This window comes from Equus caballus, chromosome 14 (assembly GCF_041296265.1).
Source record: "Equus caballus isolate H_3958 breed thoroughbred chromosome 14, TB-T2T, whole genome shotgun sequence".
NCBI classification, from domain to species: domain Eukaryota; kingdom Metazoa; phylum Chordata; class Mammalia; order Perissodactyla; family Equidae; genus Equus; species Equus caballus.
In genome coordinates this window covers 63,757,104-63,764,337 of record NC_091697.1, presented here as the reverse complement: position 1 = coordinate 63,764,337, position 7,234 = coordinate 63,757,104, and positions in this window count along the sequence as shown.

The following is a 7,234-nucleotide window of genomic DNA, read 5'->3' as shown; positions in this document are numbered from 1 at the left end:
TAGAGACACCCAACCTCAGATTTCCCGTGAGAGTCAATGAGAACCACGCTTCCTTTAGTGTCCCACTTTCTAAAGAACTGTAACAAAGAAATAGAAAAGTGTATAAATCAGAAGTGTACTGCGCATTAAACTTTCACAAAGGGAGCCCACCAGTGTGCCCATACTTAGATCACCAGCAGCACCCCAGAAGCCCCACGTGCCCGCTCCCCAGCCCACCCCGCTAGGAGCCCCTATCCTGTTCTCACTGTGGATTAGCTCTGCCTGTGTTCGGACATTACATAAATGGACTCATCCACTGTTTACTCTTCTGTGTCTGGTTTCTTTTACTCCAAATTATGTTGGTGAGATTCATCTTCATTTTCACATGTGGCAACAGTTTGTTCACTGTCATCATTATACAGAATTCTCTTTTTCTTCGTTTGTTTCAGGAGCATCTAAACAAACAAGTGTTCTGAGGGTGACACTTTGAGACACGTGGATCCCAGTGTTAGAATATAAAAGCTTCAATCAAAAGAAGACGCAGTGAATCAGATGACCTTTTGAAACAGCCTGAAGTCAATTGTTAAGAAACAGCTATTCGAGGAGAGAAGTGGAAGAGTAAAAAGAGCCCCACGAGGGGCCGTCCCCATGGTCGAGGGGTTAAGTTCGCCTGCTCCGCTTCGGTGACCCAGGGTTTCACAGGTTCGGATCCTGGGCGTGGACCTAGCACTGCTCATCAAGCTATGCTGAGGCAGCGTCCCAAATAGCACAACTAGAAGGACCTGCAACTAGAATATACAACTAGGTACTGAGGGGCTTTGGGGAGAAGAAGGAAAAAAAAAAAAGATTCGCAACAGATGTTAGCTCAGGGCCAATCCTTAATAAATAAAGAGAGCTCTGTGAGATAAGCCAGTAAAGCAGTCTTAGAAAGAAAGAACTGAGTCAGGGATCTTGGTTCAAAAGAAAATAACATATGCCTTTCTGCAAAGTTTTGATTTAGGGTGTCTTTGTTCTCACCTCTTGAGCAAAATCTTTCTTTTTCTGCCTGTCCACTCCTGCCTTCAGAGCCCCAGTTGTTCTGAAGGCGGCGCCTCTGTTAGGGATCAGCTTGGGCCACACGTTTTTCACACATTGTATGATATCTGATCAAAAAATCCTTCACATAAAAAGGCAATTGCAGGGGCTGGCCCCGTGGCCGAGTGGTTAAGTTCACGCGCTCCACTGCAGGTGGCCCAGTGTTTCGTTGGTTCGAATCCTGGGCGCGGACATAGCACTACTCATCAAACCATGCTGAGGCAGCGTCCCACATGCCACAACTAGAAGGGCCCACAACGAAGAACATACAACTATGTACTGGGGGGCTTTGGGGAGAAAAAGGAAAAAAAATTTTTTAAATCTTTAAAAAAAAAAAAGGCAATTGCATTCTGTTTCTGCCAATTTTAAACACAGGTTATCAAAAGCTCTCTTTGTAAGTTTTCGATATTTCCATTACAGTGAACTACTACTTAGTGAAAGTTTATAAGTTACTAAACTGTTGTTACCAGCTAAATCTAATTAAGATCCTGACATTTTTACTAGTGCTTCATAAAATTACCTGCATATAAAACATGGCATTTTTATTCTGTTATGAAAATGTTTATTAGAGCAGTTATCAAAATGGTCTCATTAATATTGATACCATATTCTAAAATACAATATCCTTTTCTCCCCTTAAAAAAAAGTAAATTCACAAAAAACTTTGTTTTTTATAAATCAACTCATTTGAAGTACATTTAATATAAGTTTTAAGAGATATTAATTAATTGAGTCCAGTGAATCTGAAAAGTATTTGTTCTCAGAATCTGTTTTCCTCTACCTCCTTCTACTTATTGGAAGGTTAACTAAAGCTGTCACAGATTACAAGGGTCTTGGCTTAAAATGTTTATCAGGAGCAAAAATAGGGGTATTGGAATATTTATCAGGGTATTAGTAAGAGAGGGTAGGAGTGATCTGCCAGCACAAGTAGTTTAAATTCTAGTTTTAAAACCAAATCTAGATAGAAGAGGACACCCAAAGTTCATTTCTTTGGCTACCAAAACCTACTGTAGTAAAAGTGGTCATAAACTATTTTAGCTCCTTCATCAAGAGAGTGAGTCTGTTTCCCCACCACGTGAATCTGAAGCAGACTGTGACTGCTTTGACTAACAGCATGAGCCAGAAGTGACATTGTATGACTTCTGAGCTTAGACTTCAAGAGACCTTGCAACTTTGCCGTCACCGTCCTGGACCTGTGGCCTCCGTGGGAGAAAGCCTGAGCTAGCCTGCTGCAGGAGGACATCGTGGGGAGCAAAGACAGGCTGTCTCTGCTGAAGTCCCAGTCTGTGCTGGTTACCTTTATGTGTCAACTTAACTGGCCTAAGGGATACCAGCTAGTTGGTAAAGCATGATTTCTGGGTGTGTCTGTGAGGATGTTTCTGGAAGAGATTAGCGTTTGATTCAATAGACTGAGTGAAGAGTCTGGGCTCACCAACGTGGGCAGGCATCGCTCAATCTGTTGGGGGTCTGAGTGGAACAAAAAGGTGAAGGGAGGGTGAATTCTCTCTTTTTGAGCTGGAACATCCATCTTCTCCTGCCCTTGGGCATCGGAGCTCCTGGTTCTCCCGCCGTTGTACTCCAGGAGTCACACCAGCAGCCCCCTGGTTCTCAGGCGTTCAGACTGGGAATGAATTATACCACCAGCTTTCCTAGTTCTTCAGCTTACAGACAGCAGATCGTGGGTCTTCCAGGCCTCTATAACTGCATAAGCCAATTCCTATCATAAATCTCCTCTTCTGTATATCTATCTACATCCTGTTAGCTTTGTTTCTCTGGAGAACTCTGACTAATACGGCCAGCACACTCCCAGAAGGCAACTACTTGAAAATACCCGCAGTAAGAGCAGCAGAACCGCCTAGCAGAGCCCAGCCCAAATTCATGAACAAATAAATTGTTGATTTAAACCATTAAATTTAGGTTTGTTACACATCAAGAGGTTACTGGGACAGCCACCCAGAGCCCATTTCAATATGTGACATACCAATTCAGTGAGGAAAACGGGCTAGCAAAGTTGAGGCTTTACTCTTAAGTCTCCACCTTTAAATTTCTACAGCACCACTCTGCCTAGTTTAGGCCAAATTTATGTCTAATCAGGACAATTGCAATTAACTCAACATCTGTCTCTGCCCTCATTTACTTCGCATACCAATTTAACCTCTCCATGTTACCCCCAAAGTATCTAGGATCCCAATTAAAATTTTCCTTGCCACCACTCCCCCCTTCAAACCCACTTCTACCTATGGGATAAAATCCTGAGCCTATCGTTGATGACCCTTTGTAATGAGGCCCTTCCTGAAATAGGAGAGGCAGGAGTATTTACCCACTGGCCCTCTTCCCCACTGATCAAGTGTTGCTCCCAGAAGTATTAACCTTTCCTGTGCTTCCAAGCTGGGCATATGCCATAGCCTAGAAAGTTCCTCACAGCATCTGCAGCACCAAAGGAAACCCTAGGACATTAGGGGAAGCACTTGAAGAAAGACAGTGTCACTTTAAAATGAGTAGAAGCCTGCACAGAATTGTCCAGTACAGTCACAGTTGAAATCAGAGGGCAGCCAACCACATGTGAATCAATGTGCCACCTGTACCTGCTGTTCTGCGTCTGAGGTCATGTCTGAAGATCCATTTCCTTGGGAAGCCTCGAGAGGCCTTATGTAAATGGTCTCCTGAGAAATGCCAGGAGCTCCTCAGGTGGTTATGCAAACCCAGGATCTCCATGAATTACTAGATGTTCTCTTTTGAGATGATGTTATCTCAATTAAACTGATCTGTGGCCAGAATGTTCTTTCTAGACAAACTTACACAAGACAATCAGAAACATCTCTAGAGCCACCTGATGTGTGGTTATGTTTTAGAACAACAAACAACCAAAGGAGCTTCCATAACCCCAAGTGATCAGAATTAACAATATCAGAAATGGCATAAACTGGTATCGTGTGTTTTCCTTTAATTATTTTTATTGAGGTCAGACCGGCTTACAACATTGTATAAATTTCAGGTGTACATCAGCATATTTCAGTTTCTGTATAGACTGCATCGTGTTCACCACCAACAGTCCAGTTTTCATCCATCACCATACGTATGTGACCCTTTACCTCTTTCACTCTCCCCCTGCCCCCTTGTCCTCTGGTAACCACTAATCTATTCTCCTTGGCTACTTGTTCATTTGTCTTCCACATATGAGTGAAATCATACAGTATTTGTCTTTGTCTGACTTATTTCACTTAGCATAATACCCTCAAGGTCCATCCATGTTGCAGTAAATGGCACGATTTTGTCTTTTTTATGGCTGAGTAGTATTCCATGTGTATATACCACATCTTTATCCATTCATCCATTTATTGGGCACTTGGATTGCTTCCACGCCTTGGCTATTATGAATAATGCTGCAATGAACATAGGGATGCATAAATATTTTTGAATAATTGGATATGATGTGTTTCTTGATTTGATACAGTGAGAAGAACATAAACATCACTTCTTGCCAAAAACATATAATCTGAATTTAATCAAGAGGAAACATCAGAAAATCCAAATTGAAGGACATTCTAAACATAATTGTTTAATACTCTTCAAACGAGTCAAATCCAGTTTATTGAAAGATAAAGAATAAGGAATGTCACAGATTGGAGAATAAGGAGACATGATAATTAAACAGAATGTGAGATTCTGCATTGGATTGCAGAACAGAAAAAGAACTGTAATGGAACAATTGGAAAATTGAGATAAAGTCTATGTATCAAGTAATAGCATTGCATCAATGTTAATTTTCTGATAATCATACTATGGTTACATAAGGTGTTATCCCTTAGGGAATCCAAATTAAAGATATATGAAAATTCTTAGCATGTTTGCAACTATTTTGTAAGTCTGAAATGACTTTTTTAAGTCTTCAAAATGAAAAGTTAAAACCAAGTTTTTAATTGTAAAAGTCAATAGGATAGAAGATGATGGACAATTGAAGAAGACCCTTGAAATTCGGCAGATTACAGATGCCATCTGTCGTATTTAGTTGGATATTGACTGAGTAATGACTTGCACCCTGGTTTAGGACCACTCTATCCCACCCCCCATACACACACACCTTTTCATCTCTATTTGAGTTGAATATGTCACAAAACCCTCAGAAATTTTCAAAGTAGTATTGCTCAAAATTCACTTTTATTTTACAGTGTAAAATATTGTGTTTAAATACTTTTTCCAAGGGAAAAAGGAACAAAAAGGAAAACTCATTCAAACAAGAGGCTAATTTCCAGGAGGTTGTTCTGAATTTTAAAACCATCAGCTAAAGCAGAATCATCTGGGAAACTTGTTTTCAAAAACTCTGATGCCCCAGCCCTACGCCAAACCTGTTGAATCAGAATCTATAGGAGTAGGGTATTTGTACAGAAAAGTTTGAGAACCCTCATTTACGAAAACGACTGATCTTTAAAACAAGATTCTTAACCACTAGGTGGTGCCAGAATTTCAAAGATGGAACTTTCCAGTATTGTACACGTTTCCCTTTGAATAGACAGTGTATTCATGTCTCGTTTTTTCCTCTCTATTCCACATCTCCCCAACTTTTAGAAAAGGGTTATATCACACTGAAATAAATATATCATTATCAGTTTGACAAATTCTCCTTGAATTTATTTTGTTATAACAGACAGTCTTGTTCTGAGGGGATCTTGGGGCAGGTTTGTCAAAAACATGTACCCTGAATTTAATCAAGAGGAAACATCAAAAAACCCAAATTGAAGGACATTCTGAAAACAACTGTTCAATACACTTCAAGAAAGTCAAATCAAGATTTTTGAAAGACAATGATAGATTACAGAACATCACAGATTGGGGACCAAGGAGATGTGCTATTTAAACACAATGAGAGTCTGGATTGGATTGCAATTTAGGTTTTATTTTTAGCAAAATTGAAAATCATCAGAAGATTTTAAGGAGGAAAGAAATATGGTCTAAATTTTTTTTTTTTAAGGTCATTTTGGCTCTTGATTGTAGAGGGGACACAAGTGGAAGCAGAGAGAACAATTGACATACTGCTGTAATAGTCTAGACAAGAGATAATGGCAGCCTGGACTACTGATAGGAGTGGAAATGGAGAAGAGTGGTCAAATTCTGGACGTGTTCTGAAAGGACAGCCAATAAGACTTGTTGACGGACTGCATGTGGGGAATGAGGGGATGGGAGAAATCAACAACACCTGCACTGCTGTTTGATCAATGAGGGGGCGGGGGAAGCCATTTACAAAGGGTAAAGTGGGACAAAAAAGTTTAGAGGCGAGCTGTGAATTAAAAATTCTGTGATTTTTTAAAACTTTTTTTTAGCTTTTCATTTTGAAGACAAAAAAGTCTGTGAAATTTTTTTTTTTAATTCTGTGAACTTAAAAAAAATCTCATACTAAGTTTGAGATATTTAGTTAATATGGGAAAAGTTCAGGGGAATTATAAGATTAGGGAGTTATCAGCTTATAGATAGTATTTAAAGCTACAGGGCTGGATAATACCACCCAGAGAATGGATGTAGAAAGAGAAGAGTATCAAGGACTGAGTCCATTGACTCTGCATCAATGCTGTATTGTTACTCTCTCCTCAACAAGGGTGGAGTGGTGATCACAAAAATGATGAGCTAAGACCAATATCAGTAAAGTGAGAATAATAATACTCCATATGGTTACTGCAAGGAATAAATAAGGAATATATAAAATACGAAGACACGGCCTGACAGAGTAGGCACTCAACAAAATAAGAATTTTTTCCTATTTCCTTCCTTGGTAAAAGTGGACTCTGCAGTAAATTGAAATAGAACTAAAATCTCTTTATTAGCGCAGATGTCTTTACAGCCAAAGGAAGTCTTAAGAATCCTCTGTCTCCACATTTACAAGATAAGATTCTTCCCATAGGGAGGTAAGTTTCCAGGACCTCTGTTTAGTTAAGCCTGAGTTAATAAAGTTGAACAGACACATTCCATAGAGACCATAGAGACCTTCACAAAGGTGTCTAAGGGTTGAACTTGTGTGCAGCATTTCCCAACTTTCATACAGGCTAGAGAAATTGTCCACAGCCCACGGCTTAGGAAAACACTGGTTTACTCCACACCCACGCTTTACAGGTGAAAACGCTGAGGATGAGAGAGATGAAGTCGCCTAGCTTGGAGCTCATTATTTTCTAATCCACCATTATTATGATAC